This window comes from Apodemus sylvaticus, chromosome 6 (genome assembly GCF_947179515.1).
Source record: "Apodemus sylvaticus chromosome 6, mApoSyl1.1, whole genome shotgun sequence".
Classification (NCBI taxonomy): Eukaryota; Metazoa; Chordata; class Mammalia; order Rodentia; family Muridae; genus Apodemus; species Apodemus sylvaticus.
The window spans coordinates 12,945,513-12,958,910 of NC_067477.1; the positions used below are offsets into that span (position 1 = coordinate 12,945,513).

The 13,398-nt window shown below is 50.3% G+C and overlaps 1 long non-coding RNA gene across 1 annotated transcript; it reads right to left on the reverse strand.

Moving 5' to 3' along the window:
* Positions 1 to 3,770: 3,770 nt before the first annotated feature.
* Positions 3,771 to 13,058, reverse strand: LOC127686943 (uncharacterized). Its single transcript, XR_007978293.1, has 7 exons — positions 12,934 to 13,058; positions 10,874 to 11,015; positions 10,359 to 10,583; positions 9,236 to 9,297; positions 8,810 to 8,991; positions 4,913 to 5,094; positions 3,771 to 4,112 (listed from the first exon to the last, which is right to left on the reverse strand). It is a non-coding gene; the product is annotated as an uncharacterized LOC127686943 (long non-coding RNA).
* Positions 13,059 to 13,398: the final 340 nt, after the last annotated feature.

Consider the following 13,398-nt stretch of genomic DNA (forward strand, 5'->3'; position numbering starts at 1 on the left):
CATTGCCATGAGGTCAGTGTGGGGTCAGCCTCATTAGCCAGGAGGGGAAAATGAGAGAGACCTTTGGCTCAGTGGCATCATGCAAAATGACCCAGAGACTGCTGCCCAGCGTATCATTTGTTTTGGTCTCAGAAGGAGCTAGTGAAAGCTGCAATTCCTAGAGAGCTATTTATCTATCCATATCCATCCATCCATCTCTCTCTCTCTCTCTCTCTCTCTCTCTCTCTCTCTATCTATCTATCTATTTATCTATCCTACCTACCTGTCTATCTATCTGCCTGCCTGCCTATCTATCCATCCATCCATCTATCTATCTATCTATCTATCTATCTATCTATCTATCTATCTATCTATCTATCTGTCCGTCTGTCTGTCTATCATCTATATTTATCTGTCCATCTGTCCATCTGTCTGTCTGTCTGATCTATCATCTATCTATCAAAATTTTCCAGCAAGGGTTTCATGTAACACCAGCTGGCCTTGAGTGAGCTCTACAACCAGAGATGAAGCCGGACTTTCTTCCTTTAGCTTTCAGAGTTCTGGAATTCTCTGTGTTAGCCACACTCCCCTTTGATGAGGTGCTAAGTATTGAACCCAGAGCTGTGTACACGCCAGGCAAGCACTCTACCCACTGAGCCACATCCCTAACCCTGTCACTTGAACCCTGTCCCTTTCTTCTAGCCCAGTTTCTGACACAACACACACATCGCTCCAGTTTTAGAGCTCCTCTCCATTCTTGCCATCAGATGCTCTGCCTACATCCTGGGCTCCTCAGCACCTTCCGACCTCATCTAGGATCCCCTGCCCCCCCCCCCCCAAATCCTGGTCCTGAGGTGCACATCAGCCCTTTTTAAAAAATCATGGCTTTGGGGATTGAACTCAGGATGTTAAGAAGCACTTGGCATGTGTTCTGCCACTGGGACATCTTTCTATCTGCGGGAGGGTCTCTTGATAGCCCAGGTCTAACCCTGGGGGATCCTCTGCTCCTCTAGAACCCACCAAGGAGGTTTCCTTGGAACCCAGATGCTGATTGGAGCATAGTGTCTCTTCTGTTTGAGGGTTTCTGTCAGTCGCTAGGGGTACTTTGGAAGGGTATCTTGGGAAGAGGACATGGGAGTGCACAGTCCCTGGATATAGGCAAAGCTTCAAAAGGTGACTCTTGTGTTGGAGAGGAGTCGAGTGTTTGATTCTGGGCTGATGGGCAGGCCTGGGAGAGGGTACCCTAAACTTGGTGAGAGATTTGGGTGAACTGCTAAGTCAGTCAGAGCTTTGGAGGGAGCCTGTCCAGTGAGAACCGTAACGGGAGCCCCCAACTCACAAAGAACCTTGGAGGGAGCCCTCAGGTCAAAGGAAGCCTAACGGACTGCCAAAAAGACCCCCTTATTTATCCTGCTTAGGAGAAGGAGGAATTTGATCCTAATATGTGCCTAAGGAAACTGAGGCTGAGGTGAGGCAGCCAGAAACACCAGGAGAGGTAACACAGACAGGATCCGAAATAGAGCCCCGCAGTTACACAGTCAGGCTTGACTTGTTTATTTATTCATTTATTTTTAAAGATGCATTTTATTTTGTTTACTTTTATTGATGTCCTTCCGCTGCTGGGGTTACTTTTATTTTATGTGGGTACTGGGAATCAAACCTGGGTCTTTGGAAATAAGGCACGGTTATAACCACTGAGCCATCTCTCCAGCCTCAGACACCATTTTTCGTATCTAATTGAGTATGTGTGTGTTTGTGCACGTGTGCACACGTGGAGGTCAGAGGTTGGCATGAGGCGCATTCCCATCACCCTCAGCTTTCAAAGATCTTCGTTTTGCATTTGTTTATTTATCTCGTGTGCATGCATGCCAAAACAAGCATATGAAAGAGGTCAGAGGTCAATGTGCTGAAATCAGTTCTCTGCTGCTACTATGTGGGTTGAGAATCAGACCCTGGCTTAGACACAGGTGATTATTATACCTTTTTTTTTGTCATTTTATTTATTTACATTTCAAATGTTATACCCCTTCTCAGTTTCCCCTCTGGAACCCCCATCATACCCCCTGCCCTGCTTCTGAGGGTGCTCACCCACCCACCCACCCACTCCCACCCTCACACCCCTAGTATTCCCCTACACTGGGACACCGAGTCTCCACAGGACCAAGGGCCTCCCCTCCCATTGATGCCAGATAAGGCCATCCTCTGCTACATATCCAGCTGGAGCCATGGGTTCCTCCATGTGTACTCTTTGGTTGGTGGTTTAGTCCCTGGGAGCTAGGGTCAGGGGTGGGTTGGGGGGTGTCATCTGGTTGGCTGATTTTGTTGTTCTTCCTCTGTTCTTCCATAACTTCTCCATTGGGGTCCCCATGTTCAGTCTGATGGTTGGTCCTGAGCATGTGTCTGTATTGGTCAGACTCTGGCAGAGCCTCTCAGGGAACAGCTGTACCAGGTTCCTGTCAGCAAGCACTTTAATGGTCCTCCACTCTATTTTGTTTAGTGTGCATGTGTGCGTGAGTGTGTGGGTGGAGAGAGAGAGAGAGAGAGAGAGAGAGAGAGAGAGAGAGAGGTCAGAGATCTCTCTGTCCTTGCTTCCCAGCATGCTGGGGTTAGCAACATTCTCTGTTCAGGTCCATACTACTGCCGTTTTACATGGCTACTGGGGCTCTGAGCTCAGGTCCCTATGCTTGCATGGGAGACACCTTACTGGTTGAGCTATTTCTCCTAGCTACTGGTGCCCTCCTTCTGGGGGGTCCCCCACCCCACTCCACCCTCCACTCCAATCCCCATGTGGATTGGAAAAGCTATCTTCTGCCTGTCAAGTGCATGATGATTTTTTAACTGTTTTTCAAAGGTGCGCTTAGTTTCTACCTAAGGGACTCTGGGGAAGGGGCTAGAAGTCTTAAGGGGATATGGGTAGACTCTACATTCTCTGCTGGTCTGATTAGCTGTAACCAAAGCCACCCTACAGGAGGGACAGGAGACAGGCTACCTCCCAAGCCTCAGTTTCCTCCTGCGTCACAAGCAGCCATCTATGAGAAGTGCCACCAGGGGGCTGCAGAGGGACGCTAGAGGGGCAGGTGCCCCCTCCTAAGCCCTCTCAGCAAGACGGGGGCTGCCTGCCTGCCTGCTTGCCTGCCTTTGTCTTGACAACAGGAAGAAGGGAGGGGGGATGGAGTCCAGGTCCCCCTCCTCCTGCCCAGCTAGCCCAGATGAGGTGGCTGTGTGGGTGGGCGGGCAGAGGCTCTGGGGAAAACAGTGAGTCACTGCCGGCCAGAGCCTGAGCGGAGCGTGTCCCTCCAGGCTGGAGAGAGCGGTGGCGGCAGGTTTCATGGGTAATTATGTAATTTATGAGTCTCCTGCTCTGGGCTCTGTCTGAGTCAACCCTGCCTGAGTCGTGACCAAGCTGAGGCCCAGCAATAAGATGTGCGTGGGCACAGGCTGTACCCCAGGATCAGGCCTCTGCCCTAGGAGATTCAGCTTGTACAGATGGAGCTGGAAGGGGTGGGGCTCATGAGACCCCAGAAGGATAGGAAACGGTATCTTTTCGTGTTTCTGGCTCTTGAATCAGACCATGGGGCTGGTACTGGGGGGCCAGGAATCCAGGTGTGAACCCCTACTTGGGAATGTTTGCTTTCAGCAAAGGGCTTTCAGAACAGAGGCCAGAGACATCCCAGGAGGTCCCTCTTGAAGGAGACCAGACCCTGCTGTTAACCCCCATGCCCCACTTAACAAAAGTCCCTCTGAATACAGACACGCAAGCATATTTACATTTTATGATATATGTTTATTATTCAAAGGGCTACACATATGGAGACTTTGAAAGCCAAGAGCAGAAATCCCTCCTCCGGTCCCTGCTCAGTCCCCTGGGTCTGCCTACCCACCCCCACCTCAGGGCTGCTCAGGTCTGAAGTGCAAAGCCTGGGGCTGGAGTTGGGGTGTGGGTGAGAAGCAGGGGATTTGTGTTGGGGACTCAGAGGTGGATGTCACAGGTGCAGTGGGGGTGGGGGGAGGGGCACAGGGCCATGGATAGTCCTCGCAGGTGGGCAGTGGGGAGCCTCTTCTGGGGTCAAACATCTTTGTTGTCAGCAGGAGATCCGGAGAGGAACAGGCAACGGACTCTGGCAGAGCAGCTGCTGTGAGACAGAAGCAGAGACATTAGAGGGAGCCCATTAGAGGGAGACATTAGAGTTTCTGAGTCACCCCAGAACCCTCTAATGCCTGAGCTACCTGTGTCCTTCTCTCAGTAAGTGGCCCTGACACATCTTCTAGCATAGTCCCTCTATCTGCAAGGAGCCACCCACTGCCTAGGACAGAAAACAGATGATGACCCCAGGCTTCCAGTGCTAAGCCCATCTCCCCTTGCCCCTCCCTGCCAGTATTCCCAATCCCAACTGGCTCATCCCACCAAGCCCTCCCTCCCTGCTTCTATTTTTCCTGGCTAAAACACTCCACAGACACCACCACACCCGGAAAGAGATAAATAAATAAAAGAAAAACAATCTCAACTGTGAAAAGCAGTCCAAATCAGAATTCTTTTCCGGCCTGAGTTAATTACACTTTAAACTGGCATGTTTACTGATGGGGATTTTGAGTTAACAGAGACGCACCCCCCACCCCAACTGTTTGTACAGTAAACTTTGCAGGCTGGCTTGCAGGCTGGCGGCTCCCCCAGGCCTTGGCAGCCCCGCAGCTCCGGCTATACTGCCTGCCAAGGAGAGCGTAGCAGAACCATGTATTTTTGAGTGTTAGAGAAAACGAAGCTGTCACACATGGTGGGATTGGGGTGGGGGGTGTGCAGGGCTGGGACATGTGCCTTCAACCCTGTTCTGTGCATCTTCTATGCAACGTCTGGACCCCTCGTGCCCTGGGAAAACCCCACCCCTGTTCCAAGCTATAAAGGAACTAAGTATAAGTCCTGAGGGCTGACACTTACCTGGGCCACCGATGGCTTCAGGTCAGGCCTCCAGGTCAGGCCTCCGGGACTTGTTCCTAGCCATAGCTCTCCTGTGGACACGCCCAACGGGATGTCCCAACCTAGGACTAGCAGCTGGCATGGAGTGTAGGCGGGGGTCCTGACCATCCGCACCTGAGGACCAATTCAGTGTTGTCGCCTGCCTAAAAATGGAAAGACAAGGCCAGAAAGTGTTCACAGTGTCTCCGCTACACCAAACCCAGGCAAGCACAGGGAGACTCGGGAACAAGTTAGCAAGGGCCCCTCCGTGGTTGCGCTGATAAAAGATCACACGATGAACATCCGAGGACAAGTGAGATCGTGTGTTGGGCTGGAGCAAGAAGGCTTCCTGGAGGGGGCAGGGCCTGGGGCAGCCTGCCCTCCCTCGGGGTCCCTCGCACTCACAGCCCCACCACCTTCACTGGGAGGCTGCTGTTCTGTGATCTGCTAGCTGCCCTCTACATCCCAAGGATAATGAGAAAATGATGGAGGAGCCTCCATCAGGCCCAGTGCCTCAGCCCTTAAGCCTGTCCTCAACCATGACAAATGACCCCACCACCTCCACAGGGTCTTTTCAGCGGGGCCCAGCTGTGGCATTGGTAACATTGCTAGAGATTTATGTTGTCTTCCCTGTTTCTTAATTTCCTCAAAAGGGTGTGTTTTTACTTATTCATTCCACAAACAGTCTCTCAGCTTCCCCACGGCTGTCCCTCCCTCCCCTCCTTGGCGCTGGTGCCTAAGCCCATTGGATGTAAGGAAGATGGCCTTTCCTGAGTATCTACTATGAGCAGCTCAAGGGCTACACAGGTTGCCACAGCCCTTCAAGTCTTGACAAAGAAACTCTCTTGACTCGCTAGGACTGCCCTAGCTCACTTAGCACACAAGCCAGCATGGTGCAGCTCTGCAGCCATTAACCAGCTGCGTCAGGCACACATCTACACATGCACACATACATACATACATACATACATACATATATACATACATACAGACAGACAGACACACACATGCTATACACACACACGTATGCACGCTATACACACACACACACACACACACACACACACACACACACACACAAGCTACACACCATCTCCTTGAAAACAGTAAAGGAAGATCCCACTGGCTTAACCACATCCCCAGAACTATGGGATGGCAAACTGGCTCCATCACCCGCCAAGCACAGAGAAATAGCCTGTGTCCTGCGACTTGGCACACCGGGTTAACACACTATGGTGGAGATGGTGAATTCTCTGACCTGTGAAGGTGCCCCCCCCCCAGAGGCTTATCTCCTGCCTGCCTGAGGGACAGACATTTTCACTTAACTCACTGGAGGAGAAAAGTCCTTTATTTGTCTTTTCTTCTCCTCCTCAAACAATAGATAAATCTAGTAATTTTGCTTTTAATAAAAGTCTGCAGCACGCAGGAGGAATGATCCTCTTTGGGTCTCCAATGAGTTTGGAGTGTGCGTGCTGGCGATTGCTCGGAGCCCAGCTGGCATTCCAACTTGTACATAATACTCCCTTGGTGGGTGAGGTACCTGGGGCTTTCCCCATCCGTGATGAAGAGTCTAGGGGTAGCCTATCTGTGGATGCTGTGGTGTGGCTGCGCTTACATTGGAGCAATTAGATGGAGAGATCGGCAGCCTTCTTGCACGCGTTTAATATATTCCAAAGATGTGTCATTAACAGCAATTTCCATCTCCAAATGTTCCCATTTACTTAAGTCCATGCATAAAATATTAGCCCTGACAGCAGCTCAGGCCTGCTGTACAAGGGCCTCCAAGGGGCCTCTGGCTGGCTGCCACAGAGACATTCGTGGAGTGGAGGGTGGGGGTTGTGCTCTATTTGTGCTGAATTTGAAGCCTAGCATGAGACCCGAGCTACAAAAGTAAAGAAAAAACCCACAGACCCAGCTGACCCATCTGTCCCCTAGCACAGCAAGTCTCAGAAATCAGCTGGGGTGCTAGGGTGCTGGGGTGCTGGGGTGCTGGGGTGGGAGGCCTCTAACAAATGCAAAGACTGACTATGCGAACCCAGCTTCCATATTTATGGAATCAGCCACCACATCTTATGGAATTCCTGTTCTATGCTCACCACTTTCCTGGGGGATTAACCTAATAAGGTTTCTGCCTTTGGGGACTCTATTAGTCAATCAGCATGCTCCATTATTCTGTCACTATAGACCTGGCCTGGATCCTAAGGCTTAGAATACAGCAGAGGATAAGTCAGGGAAGTGAGATGGGAGGGAGGGAGGGAAGGAAAGAAAGCAGGAAAGGAGAGGGGAAGGGAAAAAGATGCAAAGGAAAGGTCCACGCCTGCCTTGGGAAAGCTTACAGGTTTTTTTGTTTGTTTGTTTGTTTTTGAGGGGGGCAGTCAGGGAGAGGCTGGGGACACTTAGACTGTACTAGGCAGTTTGGGATAGCAGGCGCCTGGACCACCATAGCTAGCAAGCGGTCTGACTGTGTATCACAAAGGAAAGAGCTGGACTGTGACTCAGGCTGCCTGCACTGGCGCTGCTGAGCAGGGAACACTATCCCTCTTGAACTCCTGAGAAGGGGGAATGCAAGCTTGAGGGCTGGGCTGCAGGGAGACAGCAGCCAGGACCAGTTCCCAGAGGGAGGGGTGTGGGCAGACAAGAGGAAGAAATCTACAGGGACCATGTGCTAGGTCCAAGCCAGGATGTGCAGCCACTCTCTCTGCTGGAAGAGTGTTTTGCTGCTGAGGAGAGGAGACAAAGCATGCATGGTGGAACTGCTGGGAGGGGGAAGGGTGCTACTTGCTCCCCTGCCGGGGTGAGGGTGCGCTAGTTCGGGGAGCAAGCCGTACCAGAAAGAACTCTTTGACAACCTGGGGACCTTACTAAATACCAAAAATCTATAGCCGGTCTTTCAAAGGCCCCAACTGGGCATGGTCAGCTACTTTTTGGGGTCCCTGAGTCTTCAGGTCAAGTGTCTATGGTAAGCTTACATGAGTCTGACAGAGTCAGAGTATAAAGTTGGAGAAAGTACAGGCCAACCCCTGCTGGCACCCCTGTGTACGTGAAGCAGGGACAGAGCATGAGTATCACTGCCTCACAGACTCAAGAGGACATTCTGTGCTGTTTCTAACAGGGGGGCACTGAGGACATGACTGGCCACGGGATGGTCTCACATACAGACTATATAGTTAACCAACACAAAGGCTTCTGTTGCTTGCAAGCAATGCCTCAAAAGTAGAAATGGCCTAGGGGAGGATATGATACAAGAAAGAAGCAGTCATCAAATAGAAAGCATACATCTCAGAGACAAAATATTTCAGCTACCACCAACAGGGACTCTACATAGGATGCTCTTCTGGACTTCCCAATCCTCACCTCAGGAGATGTGATACTGTGGGCCAGGATGAGATGCATGCCTAACCATCAGCTGAGTCCATTGGGTCAGTATACCCCCCCCCATGCATACCCAGGCTAACACAGTAAGAGCTAATGATCAAGAGAGGTGACCATGCATTGGTACCATTGTCATTAAGAATGGAAACCTATCATGGGCAATCTCACCTCAGATACTAGGAACTGCACTAACTGGCCTGGCTCTTCCCTAAGTATTATGCCAGCCCTCCAAGCACTCATGATATTAAGAAGCACCCAGGGTACAGGGCATGCAGGCATGCGGCCCTCAGTGGAACAACTTAGGCAGGGACAAACACCCACGGTTGTGGCGGGCAAGAGGCATAGAAAGTGGACAGATTCCAGTCATCCACTGCACATCTGGCCAATGCTTTGTGGCCCAGCCAACAAGGTAGGTGTGATCCCAGGAAGCACCTCAGAATGGAGGTGGAGCTGAGGTTCAGTGAAGAAGGGTGACAAGCGTCATACAGAGTCCATGCATTTACCTACCGGGCAGAAGTGTGACACCTGGTATGTACTGCCCAGTGACTGGAGTGGCAGGTGGTATTGAAAACAGGCCATCTGTGTTATATTCGTCATTAATAAAGCGAACTCATCACAGACAACCTCTCCTCAAGTACCCAATGTTGACTGCAGCGCCCCTGGAGCTGGAGTCATCACCTGAAGCTGTCCTGGGGGAAGGGGGGATGGTATATAAAGGTGAGAAGAGTTGACAGAGGCAGCACACAACCTGTCCCACCCAGCCCAGTCCCCAGCTAAGGCAGCAACCTAGAAGCACCATGCTGCCCCCACCCCCATGGGAGCTGCAACTCCAAGAGCTTCTCCAAGCTGAGCGTTGATACTGAGAAAAGATCAACCATGTATTATTCGAAGTCAGCCAAGCGAATATAACACGGTCGATCTCCCTTCAAGTACCAGCAGAGATGTTGAGCTGAGGCCGTGACATCCTGGGCGCGGGCTGCAGCGGGCACCGACGGCTAGTGGACCAGGTGAAGTACATTAGAAACAATTACTTTCCAGCTGGTCGACCATCCGTCCCATACCCCAGAGCAGAGATGAGTCCAAGTTCTTCCCTGAGGTGCTGGGCCTCCAATGGGCCTCCCTGGAGGGATTTGATACCGAAAAGGGGTTCACCGAGCAACATTCGTCCTCCAGATGCAAAGTTGCTCGGGTAACCTCTCTCCGAGTACCATGGAGAGGCTCAGATGCTCAGAATGAGGCCGATGGCTGAGTTTGTGGAAGAACCATCATCCTAGAACCCCTCAGAGTTTGTACCTCCCCATTCAGCAAGGAGCCACCCTCCACCACATGAGAGCGATTATTCTATCACCTCCCCAGTGCAATCTACCATCTTTTCATCTCCCCAGAATATCTAAAGCTTTCTCAGACATCAACCTTGAGACCCAGGAGCTGACTCTGAGCAGAAGTGGGTGCAAGACTCTGCTCACTCTATCTTTCTATGTAAGCCAGAGAGGGGGTGCTCTAAGATCCTGCACACATACACCACCACCCTCCCAGAAGCAAGAGGGCAATGACTGACTGCATCATCCAGAGATGCTCCTCCTTGGGCCCAACCACTGCAGCCTCACGACCCTGGCATCCCTACCCATCACCACCCACACATGCTGGTTATGTCATAGTAAGAACTGCTTGACCATCCAGTTCCATAAACCAAGCAAATATAGCTTCAAAGATAAACATAGAGGCAGGAGAGAAAGAACAATAGAAGGAAATCCCACATGGTCTCCTCTTGCAAACGTGTATGGCAGCCCCGCACGCGCACTTCAGAGATGGCTATCCAGTAATGGTCAGGATCCATTGACTTAGGCCATAAGCAGAGTATGGATTCTGTGTTTGCCACTCATTTTAAAAATCTTGGAGTGTGACCAACATCAGAATCCCTTCTCTGATTTTGGCAAGAGTTCACACAGGCTTCTAGCACTGCTGCAGGGCAGCAAGAGACTGGTCACATGCAGTGTGTCACACGGGGGGAAAAGACGCCGCGGGCAGCTTCATCTGGATGTTCTTGGAGACTGACCTGTGGAACAGAGGCTCTTCCCCCAGCTGATATCACCTCCTGGAAATGCTGTTAAGAACCATACAGTGGCGATGATGGAGGCTAGTGGTGGATACAAGTGGCACTTAGCAGCATGGGGAAGCTTGTCTAGGCTCTTCCTCCAAGCACCCATCCTGGAGAGAGCTCCAGCAACTGAGAAGTCCCAAGGCAATGATGTAGGCTCTGAGGTCCTTCGAGGTAAAGATCCTTTTGGAAAGAGAGCCACCATGAAACCCCTGGTGCCTATCACAGCCCAGACAGTATATTAGACCCTGGATACATCAACTCTGAAATGAGCTCCTGTATGGGGCTAGCCTCCAGGACAATGTGACATTCAGCACCAACAATGGGTATGTCTTTAAGCCTAGCCCTGGGAGCTGGCAACATGGAAACCCAAGGAAGGGCAAGCCCTAGAATGTTCCAGGTACCAACTGCTCTAGAAGAGCAGACTGCATTGACCATGGGGCATCCACCCCACTCAAGAACCAGAGTCTTACCCAGAATGTTTCATGAGGACAGAGGAAAGCGAAGGAGACTACTCCTTGGGTACACGCTCTGGCATTGGTACACGGTCCCATCCTCCAGATGATCCTTGCCAGCGTGTTAATACTCCAGTCAGCAATCTGTCTAGGAAGCTCTCTGTAAAAATTTGGGACAGAAAAAAAAAAAATTAAAGTTGAGCCACATAAAAAACCTGCACAGTGACCAGGTCTTCCTATGGGCCCCACTAGTTCTAGTCCAAACCCATGGATTCCCCCATCTGACCAAAAACCGCACCCACATTGATTTTCATAAAAAAACAAAAACATGTTTTTCTTTCCTTTTTTTTTTTAAAGTAAATTCCATTAAACTAATCCAATTCCCTGTTTAGCTTCCTTGACTGTGCTGTTGGACCATTTTCATTTCTTTTATTTCCCTTGTTATTTCCTCAAATCATTTTCATTAGGATCAATTCTTTCCCATTTAAAAATCTGAACGAAGATTTGATGCCTCAATGTGTGTTCATCTACCACAAATATTACTGCTCACAGCATCCGCCACTATTGAAGCTGCCCCTTGCGGCTGCCATGTCTACTGAGTACTGTTTCCCCAGGTCAAATGTCGTAGCTAAAATGTTGTCGAGAAAATTGGATTCTTCTGCCAATTTGTAGTCAATTGAACACATTTTCCTTCGAGCCATTCTGGTAGTTTGTGGTGTTATTTTGTGATTATTTTATCACTATTATTTAATGTAAACGGGATGAAATGCTGGTTGCCTCTATTCATTTCCTAACCCATCCAAAAATGGAGAACAAGGTTTGGTGGGTGATGAAGAAAGAGAAGCAGACAGAGTGGTTCGAGGGGATTGGTAAGGGGGAGAGAAAACAGATGGGATGTGAGCGCCTCTGACCCAGTGAATTGAGGAGAGGAAGGGAGCAGGGAGGAAAGGCCGCCATTGTCCTTGACACTGTCGAAGGACAAGAGTTCCTTTAGTCAAGGTGTCTTCAGAGTAGAGATAGAGCAGTTAGCGTGTCTGCAACTAGGGGCCTAGGTGCTGGTGTGAAAAAGAGGATTCAGGCCGAGAGGAGCAGTGAAGCAGACACTGACATCTCTTCAGTGGTTCCTGGGACTACATGTCTGGTCACGTGGTTATTCTCTGAGCCACACCCTTTCCTGTCCACACCCACACCATCCATTCTAGCATATAACATATACAGAGACCCAGAACTTTTGGATCTTCTCCCCAATGCCACCCCAAGCAGGCTTTGATACTCAAACAAAAGTTGCCTTTGTGTGATTCAACATCAATAAAGCGAATTCACCAAGGGCAACCTCTGCTCAAGAATCAAACGTCAGCACAGGCTGAGAGTAGTGCAGGGTGCCTCAGCCCCAGGCAGCACTGCCTCCCTCGGCTCTGGCTCCCTGACTCCCACCCTCTAGGGAGGCTGGTGTTACCTCCGATGAGCCCCCAGGTCCAACTGCAAGGCAGACTGTCATGGACTGCCTTGCAGAGCTCTATCCTGCCTACAGGTGGACAGAGACTTGTACAGAGGTCCAGGCTTTGACCAGAAACTAGTCACTCACCCAGAAGCCCATGGACACCAAGTCCAAATCCTAGTGTTTCTCCCAGAGAAGTCCTGAGGTAGGTTTGACATAGAAGAAAACATGACTCTCTGTGTAGTAGGGTCTGTCCTGCCCACCAATGAAGGCTGACCTAAAAGTGGATGAATCCCTTTCCAAGGCAGCATCCTGAGAGGACAGCAATACCCCCCACCCCTGACAAACCAGCAGCATCAGGGTACAAGGTCTCCAGACCGTCTCCATTCTCTCTGGCTTCCAAGAGGCCCCAAAGAGGGCTCAACAAAGAAAACGTGTCAAACTGCCATTCATTCAGCATCATTCGTACCATGTGCACCTACAAGCCCAAGGAACCTGCTTTCCAGAGGGTGGGAAGAGAGCCACAGAGTAACTACATTCATGCAACGACCATCATTATAAAAGCCAACGGTTTTCCAATGTTCTGGGGGAAACCAGGCACTAACAAAATACTAAGCACACATTCAGCGTATATACATACCTTATAAGCAGCCATTAACACTCTCAGACAGACAAACGGAGGCACAGACAGATGACAGGCTGAATCATTCAAGGTCACACCATTAGCAAGCATCAGGTGGTAATGAATGTTGCTGAGTCCACTCCTTCCCAAGGGACACTGGAGCAGGGAAAGGACATCAGCATTCTCATGTCACTAAATGTCACTGTGAGATGCCTCTCTCTCCACTCACCAGCCTGACAGCTGGATCTACCTCCTAGAGATTACCCCTGGACTGGTGAAACTGGTAATGAATGAGTAACTGAGTGGCTTGTAGCCAGTCCCACCCTATGAGTGACTGAAATTTGTTACCCTACAGAATGCATAACTCTGTGATGTTTTCTCACCTAAATACAGTGCTTGACACAAGGTACTATGCTCTTTACAACCATGGCCAGACAAGCACAGAGTCAATGAAATAGTCAGTGTCATTTCTGGGAAATCTTA